General features: G+C 40.0%; 2 long non-coding RNA genes across 2 annotated transcripts in view; one reads left to right on the plus strand and one right to left on the minus strand.

Annotated features, from left to right (window-relative positions):
- Positions 1–2,841: 2,841 nt before the first annotated feature.
- The window catches only part of LOC108520970 (uncharacterized), a 106,454-nt gene continuing 94,433 nt past the window's right edge, over positions 2,842–14,862 (minus strand). The window contains exons 3-4 of the long non-coding RNA XR_001883076.1: positions 3,933–4,037; positions 2,842–2,922 (exon numbers count right to left, since the gene is read on the minus strand). This is a non-coding gene — a long non-coding RNA (uncharacterized LOC108520970). The remainder of the gene's footprint in view (positions 2,923–3,932; positions 4,038–14,862) is intronic.
- Positions 10,255–14,862, plus strand: part of LOC108520971 (uncharacterized) — a 27,931-nt gene continuing 23,323 nt past the window's right edge. The window contains exons 1-2 of the long non-coding RNA XR_001883077.1: positions 10,255–10,394; positions 11,258–11,371. This is a non-coding gene — a long non-coding RNA (uncharacterized LOC108520971). The remainder of the gene's footprint in view (positions 10,395–11,257; positions 11,372–14,862) is intronic.

The raw sequence follows: 14,862 nt of genomic DNA on the forward strand, positions 1-14,862 counted from the left end.
TGATCTAATATTGACATTGGGGTGTTAAAGTCTCCCACTATTATTATTTGGGAGTCTAAGTCTCTTTGTAGGTCTCTAAGAACTTGCTTTATGAATCTGGGTGCTCCTGTATTAGGTGCATATATACTTAGGATAGTTAGCTCTTCTTGTTGCATTGATCTCTTTACCATTATGAATGTCCCTTTTTGTCTTTTTTGATCTTTGTTAGTTTAAAGTCTATTTTATCAGCGATTAGGATTGCAACCTCTGTTGCTTTTGCTTTCCATTTGCTTGGTATATCTTCCTCCATCCCTTTATTTTGAGCTTATGTGTGTCTTTGCACGTGAGATGTGTCTCCTGAATACAGCACACCAATGGGTCTTGGCTCCTTATCCAATTTGCCAGTCTGTGTCTTTTAACTGGGACATTTAGCAAGTTTATTTTAAGGCTAATATTTGTTATGTATGAATTTGATCCAGTTATGATGATGCTAGCTGGTTATTTTGCCCATTAGTTGATGCAGTTTTGCTTAGTGTCAATGGTCTTTATAATTTGGTATGTTTTGTAGTGGCTGTTACCAACTTTTCCTTTCCATATTTAGTGCTTCCTTCAGGAGCTCTTGTAAGGCAGGCCTAGTGGTGACAAAATCTCTCAGCATTTGCTTGTCTGTAAAGGATTTTATTTCTCCTTTGTTTATGAAGTTTAGTTTGGCTGGATATGAAATTCTGGGTTGAAAATTGTTTTCTTTAAGAATGTTGAATATTGGCCCCCACTCTCTTCTGGTTTGTAGGTTTTCTGCAGAGAGATCTGCTGTTGGTCTGATTGGCTCCCTTTGTGGGTAACCCGACCTTTCTCTCTGGCTGCCCTTAACATTTTTTTCTTTCTGGTGTTCTCTGTATTTCCTGAATTTGAATGTTGGCCTGTCTTGCTAAGTTGGGGAAGTTCTCCTGGATAATATCCTGAAGAGTGTTTTCCAACCTGGTTCCATTCTCCCATCACTTTCAGGTACATCAATCAAATGTAGGTTTGGTCTTTTCCCATAGTCCCATATTTCTTGGAGGCTTTGTTAGTTCCTTTTCATTATTTTTTCTCTAATCTTGTCTTCACGCTTTATTTGATTAAGTTGATCTTCCATCTCTGATATCTTTTCTTCTGCTTGATCAATTCCGCTATTGACATGTGTGTATGCTTCACAAAGTTTTCATGTTATGTTTTTCAGCTCATTAAGGTCATTTATATTCTTTTCTAAACTGGTTATTCTAGTTAGCAATTCGTGTAACAGTTTTCAAAGTTCTTAGCTTTCTTGCATTGGGTTAGAACATGCTCCTTTAGCTTGGAAGAGTTTGTTATTACCCACCTTCTGAAGCCTACTTCTGTCAATTTGTCAAACTCATTCTCTGGCCAGTTTTGTTCCGTTGCTGGCAAGGAGTTGTGATCCTTTGGAGGAGGAGAGGTGTTCTGGTTTTGGAATTTTCAGCCTTTTTGTGCTGGTTTTTCCTCATCTTTATGGATTTGTCTACCTTTGGTCTTTGATGTTAGTGACCTGCAGATGGGGTTTTTGTGTGGACATCCTTTTTATTGATGTTGATGCTATTTCTTTCTGTTTGTTAGTTTTCCTTCTAATATTCAGTCCCTCTGCCGCAGGTCTGCTGGAGTTTGCTAGAGGTTCACTCCAGACCCTGTTTGCCTGGTATCACCAATGGAGGCTGTAGAACAGCAAAGCTTGCTGCCTGTTCCTTCCTCTGGAAGCTTCTTCCCAGATGGGCACCTGCCAGATGCCAGCTGGAGCTCTCCTGTATGAGGTGTCTGTCGACCCTTGCTGGGAGATGTCTCCCATTCAGGAGGCACAAGGCTCAGGGACCCACTTGAGGAGTCAGTCTGTCCCTTAGCAGAGCTCAAACACTGTGCTGGGAGATTTGCTGCTCTCTTCAGAGCCCGCAGGCAGGAACGTTTAAGTCTGCTGAAGCTGTGCCCATAGCTGCCCCTTCCCCCAGGTGTTCTGTCCCAGGTAGATGGGAATTTTATCTATAAGCCCCTGACTGGGGCTGCTGCCTTTCTTTCAGAGATGCCCTGCCCAGAGAGGAGGAATCTAGAAAGGCAGTGTGGCTACTAGCAGCTTTGCAGTGCTGCAGTGGGCTCTGCCCAGTTCGAACTTCCCAGCAGCTTTGTTTACACTGTGAGGGGAAAATCGCCTACTCAAGCCTCAACAACGGTGGATGCCCCTTCCCCCACAAAGCTCAAGTGTCCCAGGTCGACTTCAGACTGCTGTGCTGGCAGCGAGAATTTCAAGCCAGTGTATATTAGCTTGCTGGGCTTTGTGGGTGTGAGATCTGCTAAGTTAGACCACTTGGCTCTCTGGCTTCAGCCCCCTTTCCGGGGGAGCAAACACTTCTGTCTCACTAGTGTTCCAGGTGCCACTGGGGTATGAGAAAAACATCCTTCAACTAGCTCGGTTTCTGCCCAAATAGCCACCCAGTTTTGTGCCTGAAACCCAGGCACGGCCCAGGTGGTGTAGGCACCCGAGGGAATCTCCTGGTCTGCAGGTTGCAAAGACTGTGGGAAAAGCATAGTATCTGGGCCAGAATGTACCATTCATCATGGCACAGTCTTTTGCGGCTTCCCTTAGTGAGGGGAAGGAGTTCCTCAACCCCTTTCGCTTCCTGGGTAAGGTGATGCCCCACCCTGCTTCTGCTCGCCCTCTGTGGGCTGCCCCCACTGTCTAACCAGTCCCAATGAGATAAGCCAGGTACCTCAGTTGGAAATGCAGAAATTACTTACCTTCTGTGTTGATCTTGCTGGGGGCTGCAGACCAGAGCTGTTCTTATTCAGCCATCTTGCCCAGGTCCTGGGCATTGTTTTTTGTTTTTTTTGTTTTTTTAATTTTCAGCTTCCCAAATAATTCCAATGTGCAGCCAAGGGTAAGAATCACTGCTTTGGAGGCAACTAGGAATAGAAATAACATCGTAGATTTTAAAGTCAAGAAGCCCTTTGTTCAAATTCATGGTCTGTGTTTCAAGTCATTTGAAATGTTGGGGCTTTAGTTTCATGTTCAGAAAATGGAAGATTAAAAGGCTTACTCAGGGTGTTTTGTCAAAGCAACATTTTGGAAGAACCCAACATAAGGATGAGCACGTAGCAACTGAGCAGTCAAGACAAGTTCTCTCTCCTCTACTTTGAGTGCTTTCTTGACTGTTTTCTTAGTGTACTCTGCTTTGACCAAATATTATGAAAGATTGGCATAATTATTACTATGAAATATCTCTCCATAGATGCAGGAACACACAAAATGGGTTATAATCTAGCATTTTGCTTCTCCTAGAAAATGACTGCATAGATTAAAGAAATAAGGCTGTTTGACTTTTTTTTTTTTTTAATTTTATTTTTTTTTAGAAGGGAGTGATTCATTTTAAGCCCAGGGGACTTAACTGGTCTATTTTTATTAATGATTTGAGGAAGGGAATAATCTGACTACATGAAAACATTAATAGGAGAATAAGAAGCAAATAGCACAAATGATTTTAAAATAAGGGTGAAGAAAGTATATGCTTTTAAAATAAGGCAAGCAGCAGAATCATCAGGAAGGACATATCTGAAGCAATGATGGATTGCTATAACTCTGTACTTTTTTATTTGAACCATTATTTTAGCACACATTTACATAAAGAAAATTATTAGGTAAAAAGTACAGTTTAAAGATTTTCTATAAATGCCATCTTGCTTTGTAAAACTCTTCCTTTGTTTTACAGAGTAAAAAATTACATTTACAAGCAAGCAAACAACAATAAAACAAAAGTCAGAAAAGGCAAAAGAGAAATAACATTTATCAAGGTAGTTGCTCCAGGTTTCATGCTAGGAATTACATACATTTAAATTACTTAAATCTGTGACAAATTTAATACCATTCTCACTTCACAAAATCTCAGAAAAGCTAAATAACTTGCCATAAGGCATACCTTTAACATGGCATGGCCAGGATACTTCCCAACTGTGCCACAAATCCAGGCATTCCATTCCCATTCCAGGATTCATTCTGTTGCAATGCTCTGATTCTTTCATTTCTGCAAAGGTAAAAGAGTGTGGGGTCACAAAAATATCCCCAAAGTTTCTATATATCTTACTTTTCATTTTCATTTTAAAATGCATTACCTATTGAAATGATAAAATTTTGGATACATAAAACTTTCAACTTTGGTTACAAAGTACACTAATAAAATTTTCAGCAATTTATTTTCGCTTTTTTATTTTAAATTTTATTTTTTTAATTTTATTTTCTATTTTAGATTTAGGGGGTTTGTTACATGAGTATATTGGGTGATGCTAACATTTGGGTTTCTAATGGTCGCCCACGTAGCGAATACAGTAACCAATAGGTAGCTTTTCAGCCCTTGCTCCTCTCCTTCTCTCTCTCCCTCCCCACTTTTGGAATTCTCACTGGGGATTCCATACATTTTATAAACTGAATCTTAAATTCTGCTTCTTTTCCTGTATGGATATCCCAAGAATTCTGGTTCTAAGCATTTATGAGAGGAAAGAAATCTGTCATTACTTGCAGGACACAGGCAGGCACACTTTCACAATCATTATCCAAGACGGTAAACTCCTGTCGCATCTCCCCAGCTGTCATTAGTGAATCCCAGAGGCCTCCATTCTGCTTTCAAATCATCTGCCAGCCCAGCAGCAATGGCCGTAATGAGACTCAGCCACCGCATAAGAGATGCTGGCTTCTTACAGGACAGCGGGACCAGGCCCACCTGTGCCTTTCCCTCAGCCACAAGCATTAAGCCCAGACAAATTCCTCACAACAAAACTGAAGGCAAAACTCAAACGAAAATATCAGGAGGTCAGAACTGGTCACAGAAAGCATGGAAGAACCCAGTTAAAAGTTGCTGTTCCCCAGCCTCCCTTATGACAGGTACTTTTGTGCATAACCCGTCTTCATTTCCCTGAGGCAAGGTGATGAGACATAGACCAATAGAGTGGAAGATGCAGCTCTAAGAAAGGAACTGTTAGAGAACTCACAGCAGCTAGCAGGCACGAAGCAATGGAGGAGTAATTAAAGATACTCTAAGAGAAAACAACTCTCTGTCATGTAAACTAAGAGGAAATGGGGGATCGGTGACTTAAATTTTATGACATTTTATTCACAATAGAGCTGAATGGCATTCCCCTCATATGCATGCTGGGAATTCCAGGTGGGGTGATTTGAAAGTCATTTGTCTAGAGTCTGATCGTACATCTTGAAAGCCAGAAATTTAGCTTTGTCCACCTCTTCAGAGCTACTCATGTTCTCCAAAACTTTCATGCTAGCTGACTTATAAGATCCTAAAACACATACTAAAATGCTCAGGTTTTTGTTTTCAATTTATAATATTTTTGTTTTATTTTAATAGCACAGAATTTTCTATTAGTCATTACACTCACATCAGGATACCATCCTAATAGCAGTTAGCTCTTGCTGTATAACAGCCATGCAAAACTCAGAGACTTTTTGTACTTCAAGGGATGCAAATCAGAGACTTCAAACAAGGCATCATTTGTTTTTTTCTCACATATCTAAGATCAGCTGGAAAATTTTGACATTCTGGGCCAGGTTCAGTTAATCTCTCCTGGGCTTTCTCAGGCCTTTATGGTCAGCCAGTGGTTGGACTACAGGCTGGCTGATCAAAGAAGGCCCCACACACGTGTCTGTTGTTGCCTGGTCATCAACCAGAGTAACAGGAGTCAATAGGCCTCATTTCTCATCACTGAACAGGTTGGCCTGAGTATGACCCCATGGTGGTTATGCAGGTTGTTCAGAGAGAGAGAGGGAGTTAAACATTCAAGGACTCTTGACGCCTAGGCTTAGAACTGACACACTATTGTTAGTTACTCCATCTTGAATAGGGGCCAGGTAAAGTGAGTAACTCCATCTTGAATAGGGGCCAGGTAAAGTGAGGATGAGACCTGCTGGGCTTCATTCCCAGGAGGTTAGGAATTCTTATTCAAAGGATGCTATAGAAGGTTGGCAGGATTGGTATCACAAGATGCAGGTCATAAAGACCCTGCTGATAAAACAGGATGTGGTAAAGATTCCAGCAAAAATCCACCAAAACCAAGACGGGGATGAAAGTGACCTCTGGTCATCCTCACTGCTCATTACACATTAATTATAATGTATTAGCATGCTAAAAGACACTCCCATTAATGCCATGGCAGTTTACAAATGCCATGAGATGTCTGAGTTACCCTGTATAGTCTAAAAGGGGGAGAAACCCTCATTTCCAGGAATTGTCTGCCCCTTTCTTGGAAAACTCATGAATAATCCACTCCTTGTTTAGCATATAATCAAGAAATAACCATAAATTTACTCAGTCAAGCAGCCCTTGCCACTGCTCTGCCTATAAAGTAGCCATTCTTTTCTTTCCTAATAGACTTACTTTCATTTTATGAACTCACCTCAAATTCTTTCTTGCACAAGTCTGGATTTGGAACCCTTTCTGGTAACACCATCACTTCTGCCACATTCTATTGGCCAAAACAAATTACAAAGCCAGCCCAGGTTCAAGAGGGTGAATAAATAGTTTCCACCCTCTGATGGGATGAGTTGCAAAGTCATATTGCATGTGGGCCTATATACAGGAAGGGAAATAGTTACAGCTATTTAGGCATCAATCTATCACACTTCCCATTCTCAAGCTCTTGGAAACTGAATTAATAAGCAGAGGTTGCTTGATGAACACAAAATCAAATATAACTGAATTATGCTCAGGGATTATTTCAACCAACCGTCAAAAGAACTTAATGAGCACCCTAGCTCCAAAACTGGAATGTACCAGAATACCAGACTTACACTTTCTCTCTCTCTCAATCTCTCTCTCTCTCTCTCACACACACACACACACACACACACACACACACTCCTTACATGTCCCTTTGGAGATAATCTCTCAGGGTGGATTCCTTCTGCAGATGTCTGCCACTAAACTTTTCTATTATGCATCGCTTTTTGTTGGTGTTACTCTTAGGGTGACACCAGTTTTCACATAGATTTACTTTCTGTGATCTCTATATCAATGACTATGTTCGTTTTTTAGTCAGTTATGGCTACTGAAATTGTTTCAGGAAGAAAGGAGGAGACATTCTCTCCTTAACTACCACCTACCTCCTCAGGAGTATAAAGACAGTGGCACTCTTGGAATCTGGAAATATAATCCTTCTTTTTTCTTTCATTCATTATGACTATGATCAGGAATTTCTGGCCCAGTCAAATGGAAGAGCCCAATCTCTCTGGGTCACAGCTTTATTGCACACCTAGGAATGTTTCCTGAACTAATTTGAAACTGAAAGTTGGTTATTTTGTGGAAATTCAAGGAGCCCAAACTCTATTAGAATAAATTAACATTTTGGTTTTCCATATTGCTTTGGAATGAGTCATTCTGTAGAAATTAGTTTTCTAGGTCGCTATTTCATTACACAGTGCCCTCCTTATAACAGCCCAAGGGAAAAATTTCTCTCTGATCTCAGAATGGGAAATGCACACTGCTTTCTAGTACTTAGAATGGTTTTGTGGTGACTCCTATCGCAGATAACGAGGATCATGGACATGAGGGCATCGCCTTCTTTGCATTTCTTACTGGACAACTTAGCACCAAACCTGAGACCCATTTATAGCTGATTGACAGGCCTTTTTGGTGTGAATTTTAGATGTTAACCTTGTGCTGGCTTTGCCTTATCTTTCTTATTTCTATATATAATCTGTTCTGCTTCTTCATTCAAATATTTTATATTTACATTTTCTATTTAAGATACTTATTAAACAGCCTTAAGTATCTTTGGAACCTCAAAGAGAATAAATAAATCTATAAATACCAACTTCACAAGAGAAGCCAGAGTTTGTTTTAAAAAAAAATTTTTTTTAATTATCTGCTTTCATCTATTTTGGTGAACCCTTACTTTTTGAATTCAGGTACTGAAGCTGAGTTAATCACCCTTCTCAATGGTTTATTATAATCTTTGGTCCAACAAGATCTCTATCATTTTATTTCTTTTTCCTTTATCCCACTCTAATTCCTCTACTGCCCCAAGGCAATCATTCCAACTATATCCTTTTGTTAATAAGTATTCTTATAAAGCATACAGTTTTATATAAGCATGGGCCATAACTATGTGCAAATGTCATTGTTATCTACCTCAACCTGTTTCTTTTTTCATCCAGCTTTCTGCTGAATAGTGTGAATCGAATGCATTTTGCCTCTCCACTCCCCAAATTGCCTCTAGTTCCCCATCACCAAGAATATCCTGTGATGACCAGCCTTAATCACAGGGAGAACATTTTTGAGAATGGAAGGGTGATATTAATAATTACACTAGGACAGCAGTTGTACACTATGACTATCCCAGGCAAGTTAGGATGTCTCATCACCCTATTCCTATAGGGCCCTTGGAAACTCTTGGATAATTTTTTTGTGATATGGTTTGGCTGTGTCCCCACCCAAATCTCATCTTGAATTGTAGTTTCCATAATCGCCATGTGTCACCAGAGGGACCCAGTGGGAGGTAATTGAATCATGACGGCAGGTTTTCCCATGCTCTCATGATAGTGAATAAGGTTTTTCCATGTTCTCGTGATAGTGAATAAGTCTCACGAGATCTGATAGTTTCATAAAGGGCAGTTCCCTTGCACATGTTCTCTTGCCTGCTACCAGGTAAGACACGCCTTTGCTCCTCCTTCACCTCCCACCATGATTATGAGGCCTCCCCAGCCATGTGCAAGTGTGAATCCATTAAATTTATTTTCTTTATAAATTACCCAGTTTTGGGTATGTCTTTAGCAGCATGAGAACAGACTGATACATTTTGTGATATACATATGCAGAAATGGATTTGGCTGGCTAGGTCAGAAAGTATACATAGATCTATCTGCCCTTACCACTAGAGTCCTCTGCAGAATTTCTACACCAGTCTACAATCCCATTAGCAGTGTGTAAGTATTCCGATGGCCCCACATCCCTGTTAACACTTGGCATTATCCAGCTTCCTAATTTTTGCCAGTCTAATACATGTAAAGGAGTATCTCATTGTTTATTTTACATTTTTCTGCCAACTAAGTTTGAACATCTCTTTAGGGTCTTGCTAGCTTTTTGTATTTTATCTTCTCTGAAGTTTAACTCTTCATTATCTTTGCCCATTTTCCATTTATTTGTCAGAGATGAAACTTTTTCTACAGTGAGTACATATTTTGTTGTCTTAAATGGTGCATAGCAAGCATAACTATACTTTATTAAAGAACTAGGTCACATGATGATGATATAAGTAACAACGCTGTAATTATAAGATACTACAGACCACACCTATAATCTCGGGACTTTGGGAGGCCAAGGTGGGTAGATCACTTGAGGTCAGGAGTTTGAGACCAGCCTGGCCACCATGGTGAAACCCCATCTCTATAAAAACACAAAAATTAGCAGGATGTGGTGGCAAATGCTTGTAATCCCAGCTACTCAGGCAGCGGAAGCAGGAGAATCACTTTAACCCAGGAGGCAGAGGTCGTAGTGAACCAAGATCATGCCACTGCACTCCAGCCTGGGCGACAGAGTGATACTGCCTCAAAAATGAATAAATAAATAAAAAGATACTATAGAGTTTAGAGTTAAATGGGTACCAACTAATCAACATGTAGAAACAATTTTCACATTTAGCTATTTGTATCTTTCTCTTAAGATAAAATGAAAGATGCTCAGCTGTATGATCTGCTAGATAGTATAACCTGGCTGTCTTTCCAGAAAATTATTCACTGAATCAACAACTAAGGAAACTACATTCCAAATGATTTCTTTAGACTCTAGCAATTTTTTTTTTTTAATTGCAGCTATCAATGTCATCTGTCTTAGCAGCATCTTCTGAAGAAGCACAAAAAATAGATTATGGGTACTGCCAGTCAACATTTTTTGTCTCTTTTATATAACTCACCCTGCTTAAGGATATGAGGGATGATTATCTTGCATCATTTAAAAGTTTGATTGAAGCTGGGCACTGTGGCTCATGCCTGTAATCCCAGCACTTTGGGAGGCTGACACGGTTGGATCGCTTGAGGTCAGGAGTTCGAGACCAGCCTGATCAACATGATGAAACCCCATCTCTGCTAAAACTACAAAAATTGGCTGGGCATGGTGGCTGACACCTGTAATCCCAGCTACTCGGGAGCCTGAGGCAGGAGAATCATGTGAACCTGGGAGGCAGAGCTTGCACTGAGCAGAGATGGCACCACTGCACTCCAGCCTGGGTGACACAGGAAGACTCTGTCTCAAAAAAAGAAAGAAAAAAAAGGAGTTTGATTGAGACTTCAACAGAGGGGTTTTACTTGAAAACCTGTACATTTTGTATCCTTCAGGGAAAATAACACCTTTAAAGAGATGATACCGGAACAAAGATGGAAAGTAAGTTTTATTTCACATAATACCAATCAAATTGACAATGGTTGCCCAGAATATTGTGTTGAGAAAAATTCAGAAGCTGAGTATAAACTCAGTAGGCAAGAAAGCCAAGATGGATTAGTAATGTCTGCCACAGTCCTGCTGTGGGGTGTTGGTATGTATGCCATGTATTTGTTATTTCTATGTGAATAGACCCTCACTTTGTCTTTAATGTTTGACTATGAAAAACAAATTCTGGCATAGGTATCCTTCAGCATTTCACTTTGAATGTTATGAGATTCAAAGCTCGGTATATTATTTACAGGATGAAGAAAAATGCTTCATGATATCACCTCTTAACTTCATTTTCTTTTCTGGGAAATGCTTGATTAACAGTGCAAGTCAATGACCATGAAGCACTGAATACTTTCTATGTGCCTGGCACTGATGTGAGCACTTCATATCTACTAACTGATTTAAACTACACAGAATACCCATTTTACAGATAAGGGCACCAAGGCCCAAAGAGGTTAAACACCTTTCTAAGGTGCCAATAAGTGAGAATTCGAACTCAGAAGTCTGACACTGTAATTATTGCTCTTAAATATGACATCATGTTGATGCCTAAAACACCTTATCAAAATGAATGCTGTTTTCAGAGTAAGCTACTAATGAAAATGGTTCCCAATCCCTAGGCACTCGGGTACCGAGTGGGTACTCAGGTTCGAAGCTCGTGATACTGATGTGGAAATTAAAAGGAAAATACGTAGAACTAATTAGAAAAAAAATGTTGCTTATCAATCCATTTGTTTCTGGAATGTTCCGAATGTTTATTTTATCATTCCCTGTGATGAGGTTTATAAAGATTATTTTATTTAATCATGCAGATCATCCTATGAAGTAATTATTCCTATTAAATGAATGAAGAAATGGAGGCAAGAGAAGTAGCCTGCTCCCAGATCACACAACTGATGAATAATGGAGCCAGGATCCCAAGCTAGGTAGTGTGACTCTAGAAACCAAGTCTTCTCTTTCTCTGTCTCTCTCTTTCTTTCTTTCTTTTTTTGATGGAGTTTCACTCTTGTCACCCAGGCCGGAGTGCAATGGTACCATCTTGGCTCACTGCAACTTCTGCCTCCCCGGTTCAAGCGATTCTCCTGCCTCAGCCTCCCAAGTAGCTGGAATTATAGGTGTGTGCCACCATGCCCAGCTAATTTTTGTATTTTTAGTAGAGACGGAGTTTCAGCATGTTGGCCAGGCTGGTCTCGAACTCCTGACCTCAGTCCACCATCCTCGGCCTCCCAAAGTGCTTGGATTACAGGGGTGAGCCACCACACCCGGCCCGAACCCAAGTCTTAAAAGTACTCTGTTACTCTCTACTCAAAATTTACAAAGCTTTAGTTTAGGTTTACTCCAGTTTAGATACAGGTAAATATCTGAAACTCACTTCAATTGCTTACCTCATTGGCAAGTTGGAAGCATCAAAACTTTCTGTGTAACACTTGGAATGCTTATTAAAAATCAGTCAGTTACATCATTTCTATAAAACAGTTCATATATAACAGACTGCTCATAAATCAGGTACTTCTTCCCCTGGAAAAGTCACTGAATTCTTCAACTTTATGACTTCTACTTTTTAAAAAATTTGTTTTCCAATATGATAACCTCCTCTGATAGCACCAAGTCCCCAGAGGAAAATACACATAGCTCAAACACCTGTGCTGCTCTTATAATCCTTTTGCTTCTGCAATTAACAATGGGCCAGAGATAAAGGGGCGAACCTAAGATTTTTCCAATGGGTGCAAGTTTGTCATGGATCCCATAGGATGGTTTCAGGGACAGTGCTAATTATTTTGCTGCTTGTGGGTATCTTACCAGCAACTCATATAATCCCAAACATTATGATCTGTTCCTGTGAATCTGTAGAGAACTAACCGTGATTTTTCCAAAGCTAGAAAAAGCAGAAGCAGGAGTTCAACTCAGCTCTGTCTGGTATCCAAATCTAGGCTTTTCTCACCATTTCAATTGACTCAAGACAGTGCTTGTCTGATCTGTTATGGACATGCCTACGTAACAGTTTCCCACAATTCTTCTATAGGTGTCCTTAGCTATTGGAGCCTCAGAAAACCCATTTTAATGCCACTTCTTTCTCCTGCTTAGTATTGCTAATACTTCCTGAAAGAGCCTATTCTCTCAGCAGCTGGTGATATTTGATTTGATTAACACCCTGGGACCGATCACCAGACTTAAAGATGATGCCTAATTAACTGCTTATGTTAAAGAGCTGGCACTTTCTGCATTTGGTTCACACTTCCAGCCTCAATCATGTTTTCATTTCAGCAATAATATTTACATGATTAGCAAATAGTCAATTCATACTCTGGTGTGGACCTAAGCTGTGTTTGGGACTTCCCAAAGCAGATGTCCTTGACAGGTGTAAAGAAATAGGCTTTTTTCCTAGCAAGAGTCATAAGCAAGATCTTCTGCTCATTTGTCAATGAAAAATTATGTTTGGATCAAGAAATATTAGTTGAGCACTGACCTAAGTGCCAGTCATTATATTTCCAAGGCCCCCATACGCCCTCACTAAATAATCATATTAGACTCATCTCAGTGTTGTTATCCTTTTTCTTTCTTTCATTATATATTTATTTATAAATTTATTTATTTAGATGCATAGATTAGGAAAAGGCATTCTACATTAGACATTCGAAGTTTTAAAAGGCATTTGCAAAGGTCTCTCAAGTCATTTTCATGGAAAACCCAGAAATACATAGCCTTAATGATACTACAATTAAGTAAGCTTGTGATGTTAAATGACCCCCGAGATGTAAATGGACACTGAAGGAGCACAGAGAGTTTCACCCCAAAATATGGCTCCCTGATATAATGAATGTTTTGAATTAGAAACCCTTTGAAATCAATAGGCCTTGGAAGAGACTTTTCCCCTTCTTCATAAGGATTGGATGGAATCACCGAGATGAACAATTGCTTTTCCTTTCTTTCCTTATAATCTTATCATCTATTTCAAGAAGGGAGAGGAAGAAGGTAACCAAACCAGGCCCAGCCTTTTTACAAAACAATGTCTGTCTCTCAGGTTCATTCAACTTCCAAAGAGAACCACAAGTCAATCACTGTTCACCACCCACCTGCTCTGCAATCCACTAATTCTCCCAAGTCTTCATTCATTTTTCCTGGTAATCATTTAATGCACCTCAACAGAATTATCTATATTCTCCATGTTCCCCCTCGCCTCTAAAAGGTTATATAAGTGTTTGGGCCTCATTGGGATATTGGGAAATCACTCTGATTCTCCCTGTGTGCATGGTTAAATACATTTGTATGCCTTTTCTCTTATTAATCTGCCTTACCATAAGTTGATTTTTCAGTGCACCCTCTGAGGGCAAGGGGAAAGCTTCCCCTTGGCCCCAAAAAGGTCAAACTGGAAAGACGCAAAGTGCCACAGGACTATTCCTTTCTTTCTTTTTGAGACAAAGTCTCTCCCTGTCATCCAAGCTGGAATGCAATGGCATGATCTCAGCTCACTGCAACCTCCATCTCCCAGGTTCAAGCGATTCTCCTGCCTCAGCCTCCCCAGTAGCTGAAATTACAGGCACACGACATCAGGCCTGGCTAATTTTTTGTATCTTTAATAAGATACAAAAATTAATAGAGATGGGGTTTCACCATGTTAGCCAGGCTGGTCTCGAGCTCCTGACCCCATGATCCTCCCACCTTGGCCTCCCAAAGTGCTGGTATTATAGGCATGAGCCACTGAGCCTGGCCCTATGCAGTATTTTTAAATCAATAATTTGGGTAATGATATAGAAAAGCAAGATTATATCTTCAGGTAACAGGAATTTGGAAGGGAGAAGCCAGCATTTTGGATGACAAAGTTCTTGACAGACTGGATCATGGGTTGAACCATACTGTCATGAAATTTAGTAGGAACAAATGCCAAAAAAACACCAGCACAAGTACTAGAGGGGAAGATGTGGCTTCATGGCAGCAAGGGTGGAAAAGACTTGAGAACTGCACTTACACGAGACAAGCTTATATGAGACAATGGTGTGACGTATGGACCAAGTCCCTAACGCATCTGTTTGGCTGCACCTGTAGTATACCAAGGCTTAGGATGGTGAGAGCCCTGCCCTCACTTTTGCTAGTCAGCTCACTCTTAGATATTACATTCTGTTCAGCTGTAGGTAGGTTTACCAAAAATGATATTCTAATAAGAACACTTTTGAGAATGAAGGAGTTGCTAGTAATAATTAAGCTCAGAAAATAGCCATAAACTAAGATCCCTGGACACAGAGGACCTATGTTAGCTAGTTATAAAAGATGTAGACAAATTGGAGGATATTTGGAGGAGAGGCTCAAGGAAAGGAAGATTCTCAAAGAAACAGACTATGATAAAATTAAAGGGGTGTTCAGCCTGGAGAAGAGTAACCTGAGGTTTACAAGAAAGTTTTTTTTTTTTTTTTTTTTTTTT

This window comes from Rhinopithecus bieti, unplaced genomic scaffold (genome assembly GCF_001698545.2).
Source record: "Rhinopithecus bieti isolate Rb0 unplaced genomic scaffold, ASM169854v2 scaffold_55570, whole genome shotgun sequence".
Classification (NCBI taxonomy): Eukaryota; Metazoa; Chordata; class Mammalia; order Primates; family Cercopithecidae; genus Rhinopithecus; species Rhinopithecus bieti.